The sequence below is a fragment of the Bos mutus genome, chromosome 13, assembly GCF_027580195.1.
Source record: "Bos mutus isolate GX-2022 chromosome 13, NWIPB_WYAK_1.1, whole genome shotgun sequence".
Taxonomy (NCBI): domain Eukaryota; kingdom Metazoa; phylum Chordata; class Mammalia; order Artiodactyla; family Bovidae; genus Bos; species Bos mutus.
Window position 1 is genome coordinate 43,329,656 of NC_091629.1, and position 25,628 is coordinate 43,355,283.

General features: G+C 46.5%; 1 long non-coding RNA gene across 1 annotated transcript in view; it reads left to right on the forward strand.

The window, feature by feature from the left end:
• Positions 1–24,200, forward strand: part of LOC138990445 (uncharacterized) — a 53,860-nt gene extending 29,660 nt beyond the window's left edge. The window contains exons 4-5 of the long non-coding RNA XR_011466570.1: positions 12,024–12,092; positions 23,966–24,200. This is a non-coding gene — a long non-coding RNA (uncharacterized lncRNA). The remainder of the gene's footprint in view (positions 1–12,023; positions 12,093–23,965) is intronic.
• The last annotated feature ends 1,428 nt before the right edge of the window (positions 24,201–25,628 follow it).

The window sequence follows — 25,628 nt, forward strand, 5'->3', positions numbered from 1 at the left end:
ACAAGGAAAATTAATCCAGGTGTTACGGGAGTGAGTGACTGGGTGGAAAACAGCAAAGAAGATGGACAGACAAAACCTGAATAATGAGGAAGTTGGGTCCAAGTCTTGGCACTGTCCCTTCGTGTCAGTGTGATCTCCAGCAAGATTCTCAACCTCTCTGGGTTTCAGTGTCTTCTTTTGTGAAATGAGGGTATTAATGATATCTACCTTTTAGGGCTAGCATAAGAAGTAAATTAGTTAATATGTATAAATGAGTCAGTGTATGTCTGGCCTATTGTGAAAACTCAATAAGTTTCATCTCTTATTAAGACATGTTCCTCTTAGGAGTGTCCTTGTGCATATCTACAAATTGAAGGCTCTGAGAAGTCCTGCATTAAAACCTTACTGAACTTGTTTGGCTTACATTTGCTGAACTTACTTTTTTCATGACATTCCCTCATGAATGTTCAGGAAACCAAAGCTCCTTAGAACACATTTTTAAAACAGCTTTATTGATCTAAACGTAAGACCAGAAACTATAAAACTCCTAGAGGAGAACATAGGCAAAACACTCTCTGACATACATCACAGCAGGATCCTCTATGACCCACCTCCCAGAATATTGGAAATAAAAGCAAAAATAAACAAATGGGACCTAATTAAACTTAAAAGCTTCTGCACATCAAAGGAAACTATTAGCAAGGTGAAAAGGCAGCCTTCAGAATGGGAGAAAATAATAGCAAATGAAGCAACTGACAAACAACTAATCTCAAAAATATACAAGCAACTCCTACAGCTCAATTCCAGAAAAATAAATGACCCAATCAAAAAATGGGCCAAAGAACTAAATAGACATTTCTCCAAAGAAGACATACAGATGGCTAACAAACACATGAAAAGATGCTCAACATCACTCATTATCAGAGAAATGCAAATCAAAACCACTATAAGGTACTATTTCACACCAGTCAGAATGGCTGCGATCCAAAAGTCTACAAGCAATAAATGCTGGAGAGGGTGTGGAGAAAAGGGAACCCTCTTACACTGTTGGTGGGAATGCAAACTAGTACAGCCACTATGGAGAACAGTGTGGAGATTCCTTAAAAAACTGGAAATAGAACTGCCTTATGATCCAGCAATCTCACTTCTGGGCATACACACCGAGGAAACCAGAAGGGAAAGAGACACGTGTACCCCAATGTTCATCGCAGCACTGTTTATAATAGCCAGGACATGGAAGCAACCTAGATGTCCATCAGCAGATGAATGGATAAGAAAGCTGTGGTACATATACACAATGGAGTATTACTCAGCCATTAAAAAGAATACATTTGAATCAGTTCTAATGAGGTGGATAAAACTGGAGCCTATTATACAGAGTGAAGTAAGCCAGAAAGAAAAACACCAATACAGTATACTAACGCATATATATGGAATTTAGAAAGATGGTAACAATAACCCTGTGTACGAGACAGCAAAAGAGACACTGATGTATAGAACAGTCTTATGGACTCTGTTGCAGAGGGAGAGGGTGGGAAGATTTGGGAGAATGGCATTGAAACATGTATAATATCATGTATGAAACGAGTTGCCAGTCCAGGTTCGATGCACAATACTGGATGCTTGGGGCTAGTGCACTGGGACGACCCGGAGGGATGGTATGGGGAGGGAGGAGGGAGGAGGGTTCAGGATGGGGAACACATGTATACCTGTGGCGGATTCATTTTAATATTTGGCAAAACTAATACAATTTGTAAAGTTTACAAATAAAAAAAAACAGCTTTATTGAGCTATAATTCACATATAAAATTTGCCCATTTAAAGGGTGCAATTCAATAGTTTCCGTTGCATATTTGCAGAATGTGCAACCATCATCACAATCTAACTTTAGAACATTTTTCTCCCTCTCAAAAGAAACCCTGCATCTACTAGCAGTGATTTCTAATTTTTCTCTTTCCCCAGCCCAAATAACCACTAATCTGCTGCTGTCTTTATAGATTTGCCTGTTCTTCACAATTCATATAAGTGGAATCATACATTATGTGTCCTTTTGTGACTCATTACTTTCATTCAGCAGAATGTTTTCCAGGTCCGCTCACATCATGGCATGTATCTGTGTTTCATCCTTTTCTATGGCCAAAAGGTATTTCACTGTATGGACATACCACATTTTATTTATCCATTTACTAGTTGATGAACTTCCATTGTTTCCACTTTTATGAAGAATGCCACTGCGAACGTTGCTGCAGATGAACATTTTGTGGATGTATGTTTTCATTTCTTTGGGGTGTATACCTGGGAGTGAAATGACTGGTCATGAGATAGCTCTGTTTCAGTTCAGTTCAGTTCAATCGCTCAGTTAGTCCGACTCTTTGCGACCCCATGAATCACAGCACGCCAGGCCTCCCTGTCCATCACCAACTCCTGGAGTTCACTCAGACTCATGTCCATCAAGTTGGTGATGCCATCCAGCCATCTCATCCTCTGTCGTCCCCTTCTCCTCCTGCCCCCAATCCCTCCCAGCATTAGAGTCTTTTCCAATGAGTCAACTCTTCGCATGAGGTGGCCAAAGTACTGGAGTTTCAGCTTTAGCATCATTCTTTCCAAAGAACACCCAGGACTGATCTCCCTTAGAATGGACTGGTTGGATCTCCTTGGACTGCAAGGAGATCCAATGCAGTCCAAGGGACTCTCAAAAGTCTTCTCCAACACCACAGTTCAAAAGCATCAATTCTTTGGTGCTCAGCCTTCTTCACAGTCCAACTCTCACATCCATACTTGACCACTGGAAAAAACCGTAGCCTTGACTAGACAGACCTTTGTTGGCAAAGTAATGTCTCTGCTTTTGAATATGCTATCTAGGTTGGTCATAACTTTCCTTCCAAGGAGTAAGCGTCTTTTAATTTCATGGCTGCAGTCACCATCTGCAGTGATTTTGGAGCCCAAAAAATAAAGTCTGATACTGTTTCCACTGTTTCCCCATCTATTTCCCATGAAGTGATGGGACCAGATGCCATGACCTTCGTGTTCTGAATGTTGAGCTTTAAGCCAACTTTTTCACTCTCCACTTTCACTTTCATCAAGAGGCTTTTGCGTTCCTCTTCACTTTCTGCCATAAGGGTGGTGTCATCTACATATCTGAGGTTATGATATTTCTCCTGGCAATCTGGATTCCAGCTTGTGTTTCTTCCAGTCCAGCGTTTCTCATGATGTACTCTGCATAGAAGTTAAATAAGCAGGGTGACAATATACAGACAGCCTTGACATACTCCTTTTCCTATTTGGAACCAGTCTGTTGTTCCATGTCCAGTTCTAACTGTTGCTTCCTGACCTGCATACAGATTTCTCAAGAGGCAGATCAGGTGGTCTGGTATTCCCATCTCTTTCAGAATTTTCCACAGTTTATTGTGATCCACACAGTCAAAGGCTTTGGCATAGTCAATAAAGCAGAAATAGATGTTTTTCTGGAACTCTCTTGCTTTTTCCATGATCCAGCGGATGTTGGCAATTTGGTCTCTGGTTCCTCTGCCTTTTCTAAAACCAGCTTGAACATCAGGAAGTTCACGGTTCACATATTGCTGAAGCCTGGCTTGGAGAATTTTGAGCAGTACTTTACTAGCGTGTGAGATGAGTGCAATTGTGCAGTAGTTTGAGCATTCTTTGGCATTGCCTTTCTTTGGGATTGGAATGCAAACTGACCTTTTCCAGTCCTGTGGCCACTGCTGAGTTTTCCAAATTTGCTGGCATATTGAGTGCAGCACTTTCACAGCATCATCTTTCAGGATTTGAAATAGCTCAACTGGAATTCCATCACCTCCACTAGCTTTGTTCGTAGTGATGCTTTCTAAGGCCCACTTGACTTCATATTCCAGGATGTCTGGCTCTAGGTCAGTGATCACACCATCGTGATTATCTTGGTCATGAAGATCTTTTTTATACAGTTCTTCTGTGTATTCCTGCCACCTCTTCTTAATACCTTCTGCTTCTGTTAGGTCCATACCATTTCTGTCCTTTATCGAGCCCATCTTTGCATGAAATGTTCCCTTGGTATCTCTAATTTTCTTGAAGAGATCTCTAGTCTTTCCCATTCTGTTGTTTTCCTCTATTTCTTTGCATTGATAGCTGAGAAAGGCTTTCTTATCTCTCCTTGCTATTCTTTGGAACTCTGCATTCAGATGCTTATATCTTTCCTTTTCTCCTTTGCTTTTCGCTTCTCTTCTTTTCACAGATATTTGTAAGGCCTCCCAGACAGCCATTTTGCTTTTTTGCATTTCTTTTCCATGGGGATGGTCTTGATCCCTGTCTCCTGTACAATGTCACGAACCTCATTCCTTAGTTCATCAGGCACTCTATCATACCTGAATGGTCTAGTGGTTTTCCTACTTTCTTCAATTTAAGTCTGAATTTGGTAATAAGGAGTTCATGATCTGAGCTACAGTCAGCTCCTGGTCTTGTTTTTGTTGACTGTATAGAGCTTCTCCATCTTTGGCTGCAAAGAATATAATCAATCTGATTTCAGTGTTGACCATCTGGTGATGTCCATGTGTAGAGTCTTCTCTTGTGTTGTTGGAAGAGGGTGTTTGCTATGACCAGTGCATTTTCTTGGCAAAACTCTATTAGTCTTTGCCCTGCTTCATTTCATATTCCAAGGCCAAATTTGCCAGGTGTTTCTTGACTTCCTACTTTTGCATTCCAGTCCCCTACAATGAAAAGGACATCTTTTTTGGGTGTTAGTTCTAAAAGGTTTTGTAGGTCTTCACAGAACCGTTCAACTTCAGCTTCTTCAGCATTACTGGTTTGGGCATAGACTTGGATTACTGTGATATTGAATCGTTTGCCTTGGAAACAAACAGAGATCATTCTGTCATTTTTGAGATTGCATCCAAGTACTGCATTTTGGACTCTTTTGTTGACCATGATGGCTACTCCATTTCTTCTGAGGGATTCCTGCCCGCAGTAGTAGATATAATGGTCATCTGAGTTAAATTCACCCATTCCAGTCCATTTCAGTTCGCTGATTCCTAGAATGTTGATGTTCACTCTTGCCATCTCTTGTTTTACCACTTCCAATTTGCCTTGATTCATGGACCTGACATTCCAGGTTCCTATGCAATATTGCTCTTTATAGCATCAGATCTTGCTTCTATCACCAGTCACATCCACAGCTGGGTATTCTTTTTGCTTTGGCTCCATCCCTTCATTCTTTCTGGAGTTATTTCTCCACTGATCTCCTGTAGCATATTGGGCACCTACCGCCCTGGGGAGTTCCTCTTTAAGTATCCTATCATTTTGCCTTTTCATACTCTTCATGGGGTTCTCAAGGAAAGAATACTGAAGTGGTTTGCCATTCCCTTCTCCAGTGGACCACATTCTGTCAGATCTCTCCACCGTGACCTGCCCGTCTTGGGTTGCCCCACGAGCATGGCTTAGTTTCATTGAGTCAGACAAGGCTGTGGTCCTAGTGTGATTAGATTGACTAGTTTCCTGTGAGTATGGTTTCAGCGTGTCTGCTCTCTGATGCCCTCTTGCAACACCTACCGTCTTACTTGGGTTTCTCTTACCTTGGGCTTGGGGTATCTCTTCACGGCTACTCCAGCAAAGCGCAGTGTTGCTCCTTACCTTGGACGAGGGGTATCTCCTCACCGCCGCCCTTCCTGACCTTCAACATGGGATAGCTCCTCTAGGCCCTCCTGCGCCCGCGCAGCCACCCCTCCTTGGATGTGTAGTTGGTCCTCCCGGCCGCCGCCCCTGACCTCGGACTTGGGTAGCTCCTCTCGGCTGCCGCCCCTGACCTTGGACTTGCGTAGCTCCTCTCGAACACTGCCCTTCGGGCACAGGGTCCTCCCGGCTTCTGCCCCTGACCTCGGACGTGGGGTAGCTCCTCTCGCCCATGCTTTAGTGCGCACAGCTGCCCGCTCTTTAGCTCTGACTGAGCGACTTCACTTTCACTTTTCACTTTCGTGCATTGGAGGAGGAAATGGCAACCCACTCCAGTGTTCTTGCCTGGAGAATCCCAGGAACGGTGGGGCCTGGTGGGCTGCCGTCTATGGGGTCACACAGAGTCGGACACGACTGAAGCGACTTAGCAGCAGCAGCAGCATTTGGCAAAAAAAGAGCACTCTTTTTGGTGTGTTGGTATTGTCGTTTTGTCTTCTCTGTCGTTTTCCTTCCTCTTCCTCCCCCCTACCGCCACCCTCCCGACCCTTCCCACCATCTAGGGAGCAGGTCAGAACTTTGCCACTTCCCAGCTGTGTGTGGTTTCGAGCAAGTGAAATTTACATTTCTCAGAACCTCCATTTTCTCACCTATAAAATGGACATAAAGATGAAATGAGGTTATTTATGTAACATTCTTACACTAGTGTCTGGCCATCAATGGTAGTTCTATTCTTGTTAGTAGTATCTGTACATGTACTGGTGAGATCTTACCAGTATAAGCATTATATGTTGGTAGATGTGATTGTAAACAGTGTCATAACCAGGAGTCCTGTCCTTGCCTCCCAGGAGGGAGAAGGACAGGCTCATCCTCACCTCCACTTGATTCCGCCAAATGAATCTCTAAAGTGATTGCATCGATGTGCAGTGTCAGTGGAAGCCTCACTCACTCACATCCTTGGCAATCTTTGATCATGTTTCAGCATTTTTTACTTTTTGCCACCTTATGGTTTTGATGTGGGTACCAGGCACCTTACCTGGACTGTTTCATTCAGCACCTACAAACACCCCGTGAGGCAGATACAGAAATTCTTCTGTGTTGCAGATGAAGAAACAGGCTTTGAGGTCAAGGGCCAGCCCTTAAGATATGAAGGCAGGCAGTCTGGCTCTGCTGCCTGGGCTCTCAGCCATAGCTTCACTCTGCTTCCCATGGAGCCAGGGCTGGCAGATGCACATGAGCGTGACCTCGGGGTGACTACTTAAGACCATTAAGAAACTTACATGTTCTTCCTTTCATTCAACAAGTATTTATTGAGCATCTACTCCTTGCCAGACGTTGCAAATAAAGTCAAGTCCCTGTCCCCCGGGCTTAAGAGTCCAGTGGGGGAGACAGATCAAATAAATCTGCAAGAGTACTTCAGCTCCAGGGAGAGAAACAAAACAGGATCAGGAGGCTGCAGAGCGACGGGGGCGATGGTTCCGATGGGAGGTTGGGGAAGGCTTCTGAAGGAGGTGGCCTTTATATGAAGACCTGAATGAAGTGAAAGGTGGGCCACGTGCCCACCTGCAGCAAGAGATTTCTTGGAGGAGGGACAGCAAGCATGAATCTTTGAGGCAGGGCTTGGTTGGGATGTTTGAGGAACAAGGAAGCTGTCGTAGGTGGAATTCTAAAGCCAGACCCCCAGTCTCTGGTCATTCAACCAAATACGAATCCAGCTAGTGCTGTAAATGGACTTTGTGTTTGTAATTAAGGTCCCAAGTCTGTTGACCTTGAGGTGTGGAGATGAGCCAGATAAGTTAGGTCTAATCAGTTGAGCTCTTTAAGAGCAGAGAGCTTTCTCTGGCACCTGGCAGGGGAATTAAGAGTGGTTGAAGCACAGCGTGCTGCAATTCATGGGGTCGCAAAGAGTCGGACACAACTGAGTGACTGAACTGAACTGAAGCACAGGAAAGATTCCATGTGCTACTGCTGGCTGCAAGTGGGGGAAGACACATGACAAGGTGGCCTCTAGGACCTAAGAGCTGCCCCTGGCTGAACACCATGAAGGAAATGGGGACTACAGTCCTACAACCACAGGAATGGAGTTCTGCCAGTTACAGGCAAGAGCTCGGAGGAGAATCCTCAGCTCCAGACAAGGGCACAGCTGGCTAACACCTTGACTTCCACTTGAGTGAAAGGTACAGCTCACCCTGCTGGACTTCCAGCTTCCAGAACTGTGAGCTAATAATCAGGTGTTGTTCTAAGCTGTTGACGTGGGGGGTAATTTGTTGTATAGTAGAGAAAATTGATACAGAGTTCTGTGGCTGGAAAGGAGGATGGGAGAATGGTGGCATGGAGAGGAGACGGGCCCTGAGAGGTCACGTCGGGCCAGACGCTGTGGGACTGCATAGGCGGTGGTGAGCACTTTGGCATCTGTGCTGAGGGACACACAGAACCAGCACAAGCATCTCGTGCTCAGCCCTCCTTGCTGTCCGTTCCCAAGCTTGCCTCCTCTAATTTTCCATCCTGCCCAGTGTTCCTCCCACCCCACCCCACCCCACTTCCTGGTGTCATCTACCGATGTGTGCATGTGAATTGGTTGGGGCACTATTGATGAGAAGTGACTGGAAAACAACACAAACTACTTAACCCCCGAGTCCAGGGACTTCAGGCTTAGCCGGATCCAGGAGTTTAAGTTACCTTTAGAAATCTGTGCCTTTGCAACTCTCTACTTTGCTTTCTTCATTGTCTTCATTCTCAGGCAGGGTCTCCCCGTTCTGGTGGTGGAAATGGTTATCAGCAGCTGTGAACTCACATCCTGCCCTGTTATCAATCCCAACAAAGCCATCTCATCTCTCCTGCATGGTTCCCCTAAGAGTTCTGGGATAACTGGCACTAGCCCAGGTTGGGTCACATGACCACACCAGAGCCAGTCACAAAGGCTGGGGGTAGGATAGGGAGAAGACTTTCAGTGGCCTGGCCACCACTGTATACCTGTTCCAGGACATGGAGCACAGGGGACGGTGGGAAGCAGAGGTCTTTAAGCCTACCTGGAAACCCCTTGAACAGAGAAAGGGAGAGATGGTCCTTGGGGATCCTCTAGGTGGTCACTGGGGTGCTGGAGCAGCCAAAGAAGGTCTGGATGCTGGGCAGCACAGCCAGCAGATGCCCACTAGAGCAGCCAGCCCCTTCCACACCTCTGGGCACCATGGGTGCCTGTGGCAAGGATACAGCTTCTGCATGGGGCTTCCAGAGCCTCATGCTGGGTCCTGCTCAGATCACAGGGCCCCCGCTTCTCCCCTGGTTATCTCTGCATCCTATTAGGCCTTGGCACCGGCGTCAGGGGTTGTGGAAATACCACAGAGCCCTGCCTCTGCCCTGTTGTTTACTGAAGAAATAAATAGAGAAAGAAACTCAACTGAACAGATGCTTGGACCAGCAGAGCAGCCCTGGGAGAGTCATGCCACAGAGACTCATCGTCATAAACAGGCGCTGAGAGGGGCAGCCTGGAAAGTCTGTCCAAGTCCCAAACAAATGGGGACCCACAGCCAAATGTGAGGCCAGCTGGAAGGCCCCTAGCCAGGAAGGATGGAAGCCCCTTGGCTGGAGGAGGGTCCAGCAGGACGCTCCAGCTCATTGTCTGTGTGGAGGGTCGGGGTGGGTGCCAATGGCTGCATCTGCTCCTTGTTGCTTTTTAGAGGCAGCATTGGAAACAGATCTGGGAGGACAGGTGTGCTGCTCAGCTTGGATGGAGCGCCTCCTCTCCCCAAACACCAGTAATTGTTGTGCTTGGCTTCACAGTGGCCAACAAGGACATCATCGGGTACCCCTCCTTCCCCACCCCCTACCTCCCACTGCCACACTTTACTTCTGGGGCCGCTCCAAGCACACCAGCCTCCTCCTGTTCCTGAAATCTACCAGCACACCCCTGTCTCAGGGCCTTTGCACCTGCTGTTCCCACCACCTCCAGTACTTGCCCGGCAGCTTACTCCCTCACCTCCCCTAGGCTTCTGTTCGCATGTCCCCTGATGACACAGGACTTTTCCATCAGGCTCAGTTTGCTGCAGTAACAAACAAGCCCCAATTCCTCATGTCCAGGCACAGCCAGTGCTCACCTCTCATACACACTGCATATCCAGTGTCATCACCTGGGGGCTCTGATGATCACCCAAGGCTCCATCTCTACTTGTTTTTTGCGGCAGTGCAGTGGGTGGGATCTTAGTTCCCCAACAATGGATAGAATCTACACTTCCTACAGTGGATGCCTGGAGTCTTAACCACTGGACCACCAGGGAAGTCCCTCCATCTCGGCTTGTGTTTCCATGGTTACAGTGGCTGCAGGACGGGAGGGTGGAGAAGCACATGGTGGCTCTGCAGGTCCTCCAGGTAGTCACACCTGTCACTTTCATTCACGTTTTGTGGCCAAAGCCAGTCATAGGTATCTGGAAGGAGAACCAAAAACATTTGGTGAACAGCTCAGTGTCACCCATTTTCTTAATCACCCTGCATCTGTGGACTCCGCTCTGCTTAATGCATGTCCCTGCCCTGCTCCCTGCCTGACATTACATTATATTTCGTTTTTTTGCCTCTTCCACTAGAATCTAAGCTCCATGAGGTCAGGCTTTGTCTGATTTTGTTCACTGCTGTATCTGCAGCACTTAGAGTACTGCCTGGTATACAAAAGCCACTCAGATAAGTTTTATTCAGGTGGATCAGCAGCAATACAAACAGGCAGTGAGTTAGGGTTGATGATGATGTGTGTGCTCAGTCATGTCCAACTCTTTGCAACCCCATGGACTGTAGTCTGCCCAGCTCCTCTGTCCATGGGATTTTTCAGGCAAGAATACTGGAGTGGGTTGTCATTTCCTCCTCCAGGGGATCTGCCTAATCCAGGGATTGAACCCACATCTCCTGTGTCTCCTGCTTTGCAGGCAGATTCTTTACCCGCTGAGCCATCAGAATCTTGGGTTAGGGTTATTGCCTTATTTTATAGCTTTAGTGGGAGTTGTCACCTGAATCCCCACTGTAGAGGGAGCAGCAGATAAGGCATTACTCTATCTCAAGGCCCTCTTTCTTCTACCTGTGTTGAAAACGATACCCACATGTTTGGAGCTGTTTATTCATCTTGCATGTGGAGGTGATGCTGGTGCCTGGACAGCCCTTGAACTCAACTATCCCAGGGCTGCTCAGCATCCCTGCCCTGTCTGCCACTTGGGTTTATTCGCCAGCCATTCTATTGAACAAGTGGGTTTCATTAAGAAGTACTACCAGCCATTCAGACCTTCTCAGGTAACTCATTAGCATGTTGTCTAGACAAGGTAAATTCTGGAAGGAAAACAGCAGTAAGGCAGGCAGAAAGGAGCAGTCACCAAATTTGGGGTTGGGGAACCTCTTAGGCGATTGTCCCCAATCACAGGGCATCCAATGACCAATGGCTTCTGTTTCTACCGCATTCTATGGGGGAGTTTGTTTGGCGTCTCTTTCAGAAGATTGGTTCAAGCCTCCACAGTCAGGACCAGGAACAAGGACCTCCCTGAGAGTAGCCCAGCCTGCCAGCCGCAGGCACAGTTCACTTTGGCTTTCATAGTGGCTGAGAGCACATTATCTGTGGCCAGAATTCTTGGGTTCACACTTGAGTCCTGCCAATTATTAGCTGTGTTATGTGCTGTGCTTAGTCACTCAGTCGTGTCCAGCTCTTTATGACCCCATGGACTGTAGCCCTCCAGGCTCCTCTGTCCATGGGATTTCCCAGGCAAGAATGCTGCAGTGGGTTGCCATTTCCTCCTCCAGGGGATCTTCCCCACCCAGGGATCAAACCCACATCTGTTGCATCTTCTGCTTTGTCAGGTGGATTCTTTAACACTGGCACCACCTGGGAATCCATCATAGGTTGTTAGGAGGATTAAATGAATTAATACATTTCCTTAATTAATTAGTACAAACATTCATAAGTAAAGAGCTTAGAAAGGGGCCTATCACATAGTAAGTGCTCAGTAAAAATTAACCATCATTATTACCACCATTATCATGATGATTATTATTACCTTTCTGTTGTGATATAGATGTTGGTCAGTATAAGCACATGCTCAGAACTCTGGTCATATCTTTTCTGTGTCCCTTTTCAGCAATTTGATCGAAAGTCTGGCTTTATTGGCTAAAGGATATGTTCTGGCCCCCTGCAAGATGCTGGAGTGTGTTAACTGTAGCATCAGCTTTGCCCCCTAGAACTTGGGAATCTCACTTAGTTTGCTCCAGCCATCACCTGCAATCTCCCCCATGCTGTTGTGTCCTCACACAGAATGCCGCCTCCTTCCACTGGTTGGTGTTGGCCATTCTTGGGGACAATCTTCCCTGTAAGTCTTCCTCACAACCCTGCCCACTCCACCTCTTACTCCTTCTTGTTCTTACAGCCCCCAATTCTGGAAGCACCCACGTAGAATCTTCTCTGGAGACCCACCTGCCTACTCAGTCTCTTATCTGTAAGTGGGACATTGGATCCAATCATCTCTAAGATCCTTTTCAGTCTAATGTGGGTTTTTGAAATATAAGTAAGAGAATATTGATGAGATCTTTACAGGAAAAATCATAAAACATTATTTAAGCTCATGAAAGAAGGCCAGAGTAAATGGAGACATATACCATATTAGTGGATGTGAGATTCAGTATTATAAAAACAAGTGTGTGCCCAGAAAAACTTAGGCGCAATGAAATTACAATAATTATTTTTGGAATATGCATTCTCAGTGGAGGTTAGCAAATTGATTCTAAAGTTTGTATGGAGAAACAGAGGCAAGAATAATTTAGACAAATTGAAAGAAGATCATGGGGCAATTTAAGACATCAAGATTTGTTATAAAGTTCGAGTTTTTGAGAGAGACTGATATTGAAACAGTGATGGATACGTAGGTGAGTAAAACAGTGGAAACTTGTTCTGTGACTCAGGCGACCTTGAAGATAGAAGGAAAGGATGGACTACTTAAAAAACAAATCGTGCTTTAGCAACTGTTTTTCCAGGTTAATTTTTTTAATTTCTACTATGTATCATACTCAAAATTCAATTCAAGGTGGGTTAAAAACCTATGTATGAAAAACAGAACTTCGAAAGGAAAGCATAAGAGAAGATGACTTTGGTTAGGGATGAATTTCTTTAACACTGTAGGTGGGAAAGCTCAGGACGACTAGTGGCCAGGCTGTGGGTCTAGAATCAGCACCTGCCTGCAGTGCAGTGTCAGACACCCAGCTTCATCTTTCTGCACCTCAACTCATTTCTCATAAAGGGTGGGTGAGCATCTGGGAAGACACCATCAACTGTCTCCCTCCCCCAGTTCCCCTCCTTTCTGGCACTCACCCTGGAAGGTGAACACTCAGGCTAACTCCTTGCTAGTGAACAGCGGCACTAAATGGAAGGCTGTGCCCCAGTCCTGGGAGATGACACCCAAGAGCCTTTGTGCTAGGTTTAGGGGAAAATCTTCCATCCCTAATAGACATAGATAAGGCAAATATCTCTCACCAGGATGTTGCCACATCTACGGGAGCTGCAGCAGCCTTTCGTCACCATGAGGGAAGAAGTAGGTCTGCTGTCAATGGGGGAGCAAGCAGATGAAGATAGTCTGGGCCCTTAAAGAGTTCACAGGGATGCTAATCCTGCCTGGACCAGCCTGCCAGCAGACATCAAGTACTGGGACAAAGTCCAGTTTCCTTCTTATTCCATCTGATTTGAATTGGTTGACCTGTGACCCGCGGTCAGAAGTGTTGCAGTGATCCTAATGTCCTATCTTTGCTGGGAAAATTAAGTTAGGTAATGATATTTGTAAAATGCTTAGCACGATCCCTGGAGGCTGAGAGAGTTGGACAAAGGGCAAGCTTTACAGTCAAAAGAACACGGAAGCCCTTCAGCATTGTGCGTGCTAAGTTGCTTCAGTTGTGTCAAACTCTATGTGACGCTATGAACTGTAGTCCTCCAGGCTCCTCTGTCCATGGAATTCTCCAGGCAAGAATACTGGAGTGAGTTGCCTTGCCCTCCTCCAGGGGATCTTCCCAACCCAGGGATCAAATGCGCATCTCACATGTCTCCCACAGTGGCAGGCAGGTTCTTTACCACTAGCGCCACCTGGGAAGCCCCTTCAGTATTGTAACCACAGTAAAAGTAAAAGTTAACGGGGACTGAGAGGAACTCTCGGTGGGGAGGAACAGGGAAGGGTTTCCAACTAAAAGCTCTTGGTGAGTCCTCCTAAAGGTCCTTTGAGATTGGTGCTATTATTGTGTTATTCACACAACAGGAACCTGAGGCTCAGAGACGTTAAAAAACTTTCCCCAGGGCTCCCAGCAAGAAAGAGGTGGGGCTGGGACTTGAATCCTGGCTGGTCCCTAACGCTGAGCTTGTCCGCAGCACCGGGCTGGTTTTCTTGGGACAGGAGCCCTACTGATTCCCCTCCCAAGTGGAAGGACTTGTGTGATTAGTAAACCCTGCAGAATCAAGTGCCCCTCCGCCCCTGGAGATCTCAGCTCAGGGCCTCTGATCGTGTTTCTGCTCCTCCCTGAGTTATGGCTGGTCCTGACGTGCTCCCCAGAGAGGCAGGGATGAGCCAAAAATGCTGGTTCACATGCCTCTCTAATAGAATTAGAATGTTCTTGTCAAGATGGAGTTCTTTTGGGGATGGCCAAGCAAGCCACGTACTCAGCCACCAGAGGCAGAGGACAAACACGCTGTGTCATCATAGCTGACACTTTGTCTGCAGGGCTGGGCGGGCAGAGAGGGGCCTATTATTTGCACTCCAAATCCAGCTTCACTGGTGGGGAGTGGGGTGGGGAAGTTTTGATAGTTTTTGATAACTTTGGGCTTTCCTCCCACATTTCTGTCACTTCTCCCCTTCTTCTGAGGCCACTCTCCCTGTCAGCTTGCAAGCGCCCCATTTGCAGGGATATGATGTCGTGTGGCGGCCCTACCCCTTTGGGGGTCTGAACAACCCATGACGGGACAGCAGGTACTGATCTGGAGTAGGGGCCCCTGCTGGTCTTCCTTGACCACCTTAACATCACCTGCTTCCTGGAATTCCACAGACCATGGGGAGCCCCGGGTCAGAAATTGCTGTTTCTGTTGGCTTTCAATTCTGTCCTTGGCTCTCTTCTCGAATTTCTTGGCTGGCTTCAGCATGGACCCTGCAAGGCGGACTCCTGCCGGAGCACAGGACGCAATGCTAGTGAGGTCACCACTGAACTCCCGGAGGCTTTGCAGGGGAGAGCAGCTGAGAGGCTGCAGACCAGGGCCTCCATGGGACATAGCTCTTGAGCCCCAAGACTTGTTGTCGGGGGACAATTGCATGCAGACCTGAGTTCTCTTTCTGCTTTGTCCAGTGTCCTGCAAATCTAAAATGAAAGTGTTAGTCTCTCAGTCATGTCTGACTCTTGGCAACTCCATGGACTGTAGCCCTCCAGGGTCCTCTGTCCATGGGATTCTCCAGGCAAGAACTGGAGTGGGTTGCCATGCCCTCCTCCAGGGGATCTTCCCAATCCAGGGATCAAACCTGGGTCTCCCACATCACAGCTAGATTCTTTACTGTCTGAGCCACCAGGGAAACCTGCAGATCTAAAATACCATGCCCTTTGGCATGATTTGTGACCAGGAAAGTTGGCTATACTGTCCTCTGCCTGTGAATCCCTGTGTCCACTGGCTTCTCACTCATCCAGCTGCTGCAACTCGGGGTTTAGCGTCTACATTTTATTTATCCTGTTGAAATTCCATCCTGGAGTTCTTGGCGCTTGTGTGCTGGTCACAGGTGAAGAGCGTCCTAATCAAGATTATGCTGAGCTTTTGACCACTCACCTAAAAGAAGGTGATATAGGATTCAGAGGCCCCTTCCCAAGTTGGCTAAGTGGGCCAGGGTGGCCACGTGGACGCCATCTGCTGGGAGCTGTTCCCGTTTTCGCCCTGTGTCATTGGCTCTGAAAGTCTGTGCGGGCAGGGGTAGGATCTAAGGAGCCCACCCCTAATTGACCTCATCGACCATCCCTCTCTGTTGCCATTTCAATACCCCTGTTACAACTCTCACTGCTACATGTTGGCATTTAATTTGACCAAAGCGTGACAAAGTCACAAATATATCCCCTTTGGAACTTTTCTCCGTGTCCCTCTCGTTCGAAAAATCCCACATTTTCAAGCAGACTATAAATTATTTCCCTTTCAGCTCCTGTCTGTCTCTTGCCCATTGTGAAAGTGAAAGTGTTAGTCACTCAGTCATGTTCGACTTTTTGCCACCCCATGGACTGCAGCTCGCCAGACTCCTGTCCATGGGATTCTCTAGGCAAGAATACTGGAGTGGATTGCCATGCCTTTCTCCAGGGCATCTTCCTGATTCAGGGGTCTAACCCAGGTCCCCCACATTGGCAGGTGGATTCTTTACTGTCTGAGCCACCAGGGAAGCCCACTGGACAGCTTTATTTTTCTTGGCATCACATCCGACATTATACTGTAATGTAATGTAGGTGACTCTCAGGCCACTGTCTGTCTCCTCCCACTGGAATGGGAGCATCAGGAAGTCAGAGACCTTGCAAGTCTTTTGGTTGCTCCATTCTCGGGGTATAGAATAGTACCCTGGGCATGCCATGGGCTCAACCAGTATTTCATGACTGATTGCATTAATCCATCCACTAAATATTGACCAGTGGATGCTCCACAATGTGTGTGGAGTCCTGTGGAGGATAGGAACACCTATCAAACACTACGGTTTATGGACAGCCTGGTGCAGATGCTCTGCGGTATGTGTTTCACATCCATCATCATACTGAACTCGGGAGCGGTGGAGCCAGTGGTCAGAAAGCTGGGCTCCACTGTCCAAATGCCTGGTTTTCAGTTCTGGCCCCAGAACTTGCTAGGTCTGTGACCTCAGGCAGGTTGTTCAGGCCCCCTCTGCATCAGTTTCCTCATCTGTAAATCCCCCTCCCCTGGGGATAACATTAGTACCTGTCCCATTGGGATGTGGCCCAGATTAGATGAGGCCACACATGTAACACACTTAGAAAGATGCCCTGCATAGGATAGATGCTCAGCAGAGACCGCTGTCGTATGAAGCCGGAACCCCCAGAATCCCCATGTAGCAGATGGGGAAACGAAGCATGCTCCTGAGCAGACAGAGTCAGATGAGACCCACCCTGCCCCTCAGGGATTTGCAGTGTAGTGGAGGGTCAAATGCAAACAATATACTTCATTTTCACTACTCGCTTCCCAATTCTTACAGAGGGACTGGCTCCAAAGCCTACACCCAGCTCACGAAACTGTATTCCATGACTTCTAGTATGCCTTGGACTGATCCATGTCATTTCGAGAGAATCTCAGTTATGCAAGGACATTTGGGTGTGACCTCAGTGTCATGTGGTGGTGAGCATCTCATACAAGCAGCAGGATGTTTGAAGAGTGCAGTGTGAGTGGAAAAAGCTCCAGTAATACATATCACAGCCCAGGATGCTCACAGCCAAGGAGCAGCCCCAGTGATGGTTTAGGGTGGGCGTGCTGTTCCAATTCTCTCATAAGCTAAATTCAGTTATGGGTTTCTTTGCATTTCTGGCCAATGTCCATTCATTGACTGTCCCATTTCTGCAGAGCCTGGGGGCCGAGAGAACCGGCAGCAGAGTTCCCGCGTGCTTCTTATTCCTTAAGTGGAGGTGAAATGCTCCATCAAGGCGAGGCTCTCTGCTACAGCCTCACCTAAGAGAAGCTCCAGGCCCCGCCTAGCAAGCTGGAACATGCCTTAGACTAAGGGCCCATAAGGGGTAGTCATTACCCGGCCCTGGCCTTTGAATCTTGCCGATGGTGGTATTTATATTCTTAAAACCTGGCTGAGCAGGCAGGCATTTCATTGGGGTGGGCCTCGTTTGGAGAGTTAGGTCATTGACTAACAGTGTCTGCAGATGACTTCATGGAGACCGCCTGGGAGATGGCCAAGGGCTGATCTCCTCTTTATAAATCCTCAAGGTCACCGGTGGCTATGGGCATTAGTGGGCCAAGGACTGGGGAGAGGCCATCAAGATTAATAATAGTAGTCAACATGGACGAGTACTTCCTATGGGCCATGCAGTGACACAGCGTATTTATAAGACTCAAGAGTAGGAAGTATTATCCCCATTTTACCGAAAAGTAAACCAAGTCTCAGAGAGGTTAAGTAATCTGCCCACGTCACACAGCTGAGATGCTTGATATCTCACGTATATGATTCCGGATTCCACACTCAGCCTTCATTCGTCCTTAATTCTTCCTCTTAGGAAAGCAGGAAGAAGACAGCCTCTGAAAAAGGGAAGAGGGAGAAGAAATGCGGTGGGGGACAAGAGGATCAAAGGAAGAAAGGGTTTCAGGTGTTAGGGAGCCAGGTTGGGTGGCCCTGATGGTTTGCCCCAAGGCTTCCAGAGAAGCCCGAGCCTGTCGGGCAGGAGCGTGAGCTGGCAGCTGGCTACGGAACTCCCAATGCAGATCACGGAGGTGCGGCACTAAAGCAACATCAAAAGCCATCCTGTGCGTTCTGCCTCAGGATGGCCAGGACTCTATAGGTTGCTAGTGACAGAAAACCTAATCAAACCAGCTTAACAGAAAAATAAATATGGGCTCACAGAACTTAAAAGTGCAGAGCCAGTGCCTTCAGGCAAGGCTGCGTCCAGGTGTTCACCGAGGCTTCTCTCTGTGTGGATCTCGTCATCTTAATGCATGAAGAAATTGACTGTGTGGATGTGTCATATAACCAGCCCCCTTTGTTAGATATATTTAGATTGTGGTTGCTCTTTTGCTGTTCCCAAGAGAACTACATTTAATAAGCTTGTGCAGAAGTGATCTTGCTGCCATGTGAGAGGAGATCTCTAGGATTAGTTCCTAGAAGTGGCATGGCTGGGCATGTGAACTTGAAATTTTGATAGATGTTCCCAAATTACCCTCCAGAGGAACTGTACCACTGGCAACACGTGACAGCCTTCCCAGCTTGGTGTATTGTTTTAGCCTTAGTCTCCTTCTCGAGGAAGAGTGGGGCTGGGGCAGAAGGGTAGTATCCAGGGAGCCAATCCTCTTCAAAGGTTTTCTCCTGACACCCAGCCCAGCAGCTTCCACTGACATCTGGTAGATTATATAGAAAAGCGGGGGGAAAAATCACATAGCAATTGCCCATATCTCTGTGGCCCATGTCCCAGGCAGTGCTAGTGGTAAAGAACCTGCCTGTCAACGCAGGAGACATAAGACACACGGGTTTGATCCCTGAGAGGAGAGCCTGGCGACCCACTCCAGTATTCTTGCCTGGAGAATACCATGGAAGAGGAGCCTGGTGGGCTACAGTTCATGGGGTCACAAAGGGTCAGACATGACTGAAGCATCTCAGCATGCACACACGTGCCGTGGCCTAAGTTTCATAATTAACATTTACTAAACTTACTTTTTTTTGCATTTCTTTTCCATGGTGATGGTCTTGATCCCTGTCTCCTGCACAATGTCACGAACCTCAGTCCATAGTTCATCAGGCACTCTATCTATCAGATCTAGTCCCTTAAATCTATTTCTCACTTCCACTGTATAATCATAAGGGATTTGATTTAGGTCATACCTGAATGGTCTAGTGGTTTTCCTACTTTCTTCAATTTAAGTCTGAATTTGGTAATAAGGAGTTCATGATCTGAGCTACAGTCAGCTCCTGGTCTTGTTTTTGTTGACTGTATAGAGCTTCTCCATCTTTGGCTGCAAAGAATATAATCAATCTGATTTCAGTGTTGACCATCTGGTGATGTCCATGTGTAGAGTCTTCTCTTGTGTTGTTGGAAGAGGGTGTTTGCTATGACCAGTACATTTTCTTGGCAAAACTCTATTAGTCTTTGCCCTGCTTCATTCCATATTCCAAGACCAAACTTGCCTGTTACTCCAGGTGTAAGAAAAGGTGACAAGAATACACCGAAGAACTGTACAAAAAAGATCTTCACAACCCAGATAATCACAATGGTGTGATCACTGACTTAGAGCCAGATATCCTGGAATGTGAAGTCAAGTGGGCCTTAGAAAGCATCACTACGAACAAAGCTAGTGGAGATGATGGAATTCCAGTTGAGCTCTTTCAAATCCTGAAAGATGATGCTGTGAAAGTGCTGCACTCAATACGCCAGCAAATTTGGAAAACTCAGCAGTGGCCACAGGACTGGAAAAGGTCAGTTTGCATTCCAATCCCAAAGAAAGACAATGCCAAAGAATGCTCAAACTACCGCACAATTGCACTCATCTCACACGCTAGTAAAGTACTGCTCAAAATTCTCCAAGCCAGGCTTCAGCAATATGTGAACCATGAACTTCCAGATGTTCAAGCTGGTTTCAGAAAAGGCAGAGGAACCAGAGATCAAATTGCCCACATTCGCTGGATCATGGAAAAAGCAAGAGAGTTCCAGAAAAACATCTATTTCTGCTTTATTGACTATGCCAAAGCCTTTGACTGTGTGGATCACAATAAACTGTGGAAAAGTCTGTATGCAGGTCAGGAAGCAACAGTTAGAACTGGACATGGAACAACAGACTGGTTCCAAATAGGAAAAGGAGTACGTCAAGGCTGTATATTGTCACCCTGCTTATTTAACTTCTATGCAGAGTACATCATGAGAAACGCTGGACTGGAAGAAACACAAGCTGGAATCCAGATTGCCAGAAGAAATATCAATCACCTCAGATATGCAGATGACACCACCCTTATGGCAGAAAGTGAGGAGGAACTAAAAAGCCTCTTGATGAAAGTGAAAGTAGAGAGTGAAAAAGTTGGCTTAAAGCTCAACATTCAGAAAACAAAGATCATGGCATCTGGTCCCATCACTTCATGGGAAGTAGATGGGGAAACAGTGGAAACAGTGACAGACTTTATCTTTTTGGGCTCCAAAATCACTGCAGATGGTGATTGCAGCCATGAAATTAAAAGATGCTTACTCCTTGGAAGGAAAGTTATGACCAACCTAGATAGCATATTCAAAAGCAGAGACATTACTTTGCCAACAAAGGTCCGTCTAGTCAAGGCTGTGGTTTTTCCAGTGGTCATGTATGGATGTGAGAGTTGGACTGTGAAGAAGGCTGAGCGCCAAAGAATTGATGCTTTTGAACTGTGGTGTTGGAGAAGACTCTTGAGAGTCCCTTGGACTGCAAAGAGATACAACCAGTCCATTCTGAAGGAGATCAGCCCTGGGATTTCTTTGGAAGGAATGATGCTAAAGCTGAAACTCCAGTACTTTGGCTACCTCATGTGAAGAGTTGACTCATTGGAAAAGACTCTGATGCTGGGAGGAATTGGGGGCAGGAGGAGAAGAGGACGACACAGGATGAGATGGCTGGACGGCATCACTGACTCGACGGATGTGAGTCTGAGTGAACTCCGGGAGTTGGTGATGGACAGGGAGGCCTGGCGTGCTGCGATTCATGGGGTCGCAAAGAGTCGGACACGACTGAGCAACTGAACTGAACTGAACTGAAACTTACTTTTCCTCATTATCTGTCCAGCTTGCAGACACTAGTGTAAGGAAGCCCAGTTTTATTTTATTTTTTGGCAACTTCTGGGATCTGTTTTCCTACCAGAGATTGAATCTGGGGCCATGGCAGTGAATGCCCAGCATCCTAACCACTGGTCCTTGAGGGAATTCCCAGGAAGCCCAGTTTCAAAAGTTATTGTGAAAAGTTTAGATAAATGCTAAGTTTGATAGATTGAGGTTTATAGGACTAGAGTGGAGAGTTATTTTATCCACTCATTTAAATTTTTGAACTATGTGCTGTCACAGTCTCCTAGGACAAGTCTATCTCTTTCCCACCCAAAGGGCATATCTACCAGATTTTTGACACAGGAATTTTAGGGTAGATTTTCAGTGTAAAAAGTGTATGTAAAAATCAGGCCTCCCTGGTGGCTCAGTGGTAAAGAATCTGCGTGCTAATGCAGGAGACACGGGTTCAATTCCTGGTTTGGGAAGATCCCACGTGCCGAGGAGCAACTATGCCACAACTACTGAGCCCACGTGCTGCAGCTACTGGAGCTTGCACACCTGGAACCAATGCTCCACAGCAAGCAAAGCCACAGCAGTGAAAAGCCTAGGCACCACAACCAAAGAATAGCCCCTGCTCGCCACAGCTAGAGAAAAGCCCGTTCAGGAATGAAGACCCAGCATAGCCAAATAAATAATTAAAAAAAAAAAAAAAAACTACTGAACAGAATAAAGTGCTATTTGGTGAAAAAAAAAGAAAGAAAGAAAGGTTCTTCCATATTGAAAAAAAAGTATATGTAAAAATTTTCATTCACATTTATTCGTTCACTCACTCATTCAGAAACACTTGTTGAAGTCCTTTTAGGAGTCAGACACTGTTTAAAGTACTATCAGGCATCTCCAGATTAGGACAGGTGGCAGTGTATTGTATGTAGAAGACGCTCCATCAATATTTGTCAAACAATGATGTGACTCTCTAAAGAACTTTCTAGCAATGACATTCTTGGATGTTGGTTGGTTTATTAATATGTATTAGTTTTTTTGTGTATGTGAGACGGTTTCAACATATGATGAGTTTAAATTCTAGCTTTTACAAGTAGTAAAAATGATAATATGTACAAAAACATGTACACATTACAAATTTGTAAATTCCCACAATTGCAGTGTGTGTGGTTTGAGATGAAGTATTTAAATCTCTGAGACTCAGGTTCTTGACTATGTAAAGGAGATAATAAACAAACCCCAATCTCCTCATTCAGGAGATGAAATAAAATGAGCCATAAAAATTGCTGAGCACACCGTGTCTGAAGAAAGCCCACAGGAACCCTCGCTCTGGTTATGATTGTGACCTAGACAGCTCTGTGCCGTCTCGCAGATTCTGAGTGGTTGGGGTTGGAAAGGAGAGTCTGAGGGATGTGGAAAGGAGAGGAAGATTGTGACCTCCTTGGCCCCCTGTCCGGCTGTCTGCTTTCTCTGCTCCCAGTTTGAAGCAGCCACATGCCAAGGTGGAGGAAGCTGGTTTGCCAGTTCTGAGCCTGAGGTCTCTCTGGTCTGAGCAGCCTAGAGGCCTCTCTAGGCGGCCGGAGCGACTGACACCGGGCACTGCACGCCCCATTCCTGCACCTCTAAATATCGAAATGTCTCCTGGCCTGGCCCGAGGATCTCTGAGGGCAAAGTCACACTTGATGCACTGGAGGTTCCTTTTGCAAAGTATGCGACAGCCCTTTCCAGGTCAGTGCAGTGGAATTTGACCCCTGGAGCCCAGCTCTCCCCCTTTCCAGAGTCAGCCTCTTGCCTATGGGTTCCCACCAACTCCCAGAAGCTCAGCTTCTGCCTCCTCTGAGGAGGGCAGTTACAGCCATTTTCATTTCAATGTCTCTTTATTATATGACTATGTTTAGATTACAAAAGCCATGTGGTCTCACTGCAAAAATACTGAAACATGAATGTCACAGCAAATCCCTTTCCTCAGAAATCAGCAGTTTGTGAAAATTCTCTTAGAAATTTTTTTGCGTATTCTAATGATTTTTTTTAAACAACAGTGGGATAACACTCTACAGATTAGTCACTTCCTTTTTTTTTTTTTTTTTTTTTAACAATTATGGAGCTCCTTTTATTGCTAGGCATTTTGCCAGGTACATATTTTTTTTTAATTTTATTTTTAAACTTTACATAATTGTATTAGTTTTGCCAAATATCAAAATGAATCCGCCACAGGTATACATGTGTTCCCCATCCTGAACCCTCCTCCTCCTCCTCCTCCCTCCCCATACCATCCCTCTGGGTCGTTCCAGTGCACTAGCCCCAAGCATCCAGTATCGTGCATCGAACCTGGACTGGCAACTCGTTTCTTACATGATATTTTACATGTTTCAATGTCATTCTCCCAAATCTTCCCACCCTCTCCCTTTCCCACAGAGTCCATAAGACTGTTCTATACATCAGTGTCTCTTTTGCTGTCTCATACACCGGGTTATTGTTACCATCTTTCTAAATTCCATATATATGCGTTAGTATACTGTATTTATGTTTTTCCTTCTGGCTTACTTCACTCTGTATAATAGGCTCCAGTTTCATCCACCTCATTTAGAGACATCTTGGATGTCATTCCAAATCAAAGTCATTCTTTTTTAATGGCTGCAAAGAATCTATTGTATGGATGACCTATATTATTCCCGCCCCTGTGGGTAGCTATTTAGGTGGTTGCTAATTCTCTGCTGTTACAAATACTGCTGCAGCGAACAGCCTTATGCATTTATTGTGAAGCACTTGAGCAATTGTGAAATTGAATACTGGAATTGGGAAAGGAAAATCATTGGCTCAAATAACCGTCCTAATATTAATCAGGAGACACAGCCATCTTTGAAACAGTCGTTATTAATCCCGTTTATAGGTGTGGAAACTGAATCACAGAGAGGCCAAAGGACAGTAAGTCCCCTACATACAAACCTTCAAGTTTTAGACTTCCAAGATGAGAATGTGCATTCCATCACCGTCAGGCATGAGTGAAACTGCAGCTTGCCCTCCATCTCCTGTTGTTGATGACCCTTCAGCTCTACCATCGCCCACCTCCTCTGCCACCTCCAGTAACTCTTCTTGCCTATTCACTTGATGCCAGCCCCTGTATACCAGCTGTTGGAACTGTACTACTGTATTTTTCAAGGTACTGGGCTATAAGATTAAAAATATTTTCTTTATATTTTGTGTTTGTTTTTTATGATTATCTGTGTGAAAAGTATTATAAATCTATTACAGTATTATATAGATGATTGTCTTAGTAGGCTAACATTTTTGGACTTAATGCACTCTTGAAACAGAATTCATTCATATGCATGGGGCTTTACTGTATTTGATCACAGCTGGTAAGAAGCGGGTTTTATATTTTGACCTATATTCTGATATTGATCTTCAGAAAGATTGTTTCCAAGTATGCCCTGCCATCAGGGCATACTGAGGACCAGAGATCATATTTACCCAGAGCTTCATCAGTTGTCTATGTATCATCCTGTTGCAATCTTCACAACCACCCCGTGAAGCAGGAACTGTTGTTATACCGGTTTATGACGGGGGAAACAAAGCCCAGAGGTTAAGTGGTTGCTGGAAATCACCCAGCTGGCACAAAGGGACTGGGTATGATGACACCTGTTTCATTTTCAAATTAAAGAAAATTTTTGTGAAAATGTCTTAAGAAGTCTATGGCCACCGAAGGATTTCCTGGATGCCCCACCCCCGCCCCCCTCCCCCGCCACTCTGATGACCCTCTCCCTAATCATTCCCTGAATATGTGGATGTGTGTGGTTGGTGGCTGGCAGTGACAGTGCCTTTGAGGGGTCTTTAGGGGTGGCTGGGAATGACTTGGGCACAGAGGTGGGAAGAGTTTCAAGATTGGAAGGGCAGGACTCTTTCCAGGGTGAGGCTTTCTATCCTTCAGGAGGAAGGGGTCAGGGCAGAGAACGCCTGCAAATGTGATAGAGGGGAGTGACCTTTCACTTCCGGAAAACAACCAGGTGAGTTTTTTCTGGGAGTTTCCAGCATTTCTGGGAAAGCCACCTCCGTGCCCTGCCCCCTCCCCTGTCCCTCTGCTGCACACACACTGGTCTGGACTCCTCTCCGCTGGATGGCCCTCTGTGGCCTGCGGGTGCTCACACCTGAGTGTCGATTGCCTTACTTGGCTAGTTAGATCAGCACCTTGCCTCCTGGATGCCCACGCCTCCCAAGTGGCTTATCTGAGAGGAGACAGACTGACTTCTGAGGGAAGATAGCCCACGGCTAAGCAGTGGAGACCAAGTGGTGGACAGTGGAGGGAGGAGGAAAGAGGCAGGGCTGTTTTGGAGGGAAGAGACAGGGCTGTTTTCTGACCACTTCGGGAAGAAGGTTGGGGTGGAGTTTACCCAAGAAGGCAGAGGCCTCAGGATGGCTTGGACCCTTGGGTGACTGCAAAGCCCTCGGGGAGGCGAGGTGACTGCTCACACTGGTCAGGAAGGCCCCTGGCCACCCCAGTTAGGATGTGACCCCACCCCATGCGGGGGTCCTGTGGGCCCAGCTTCTCTGTGGAT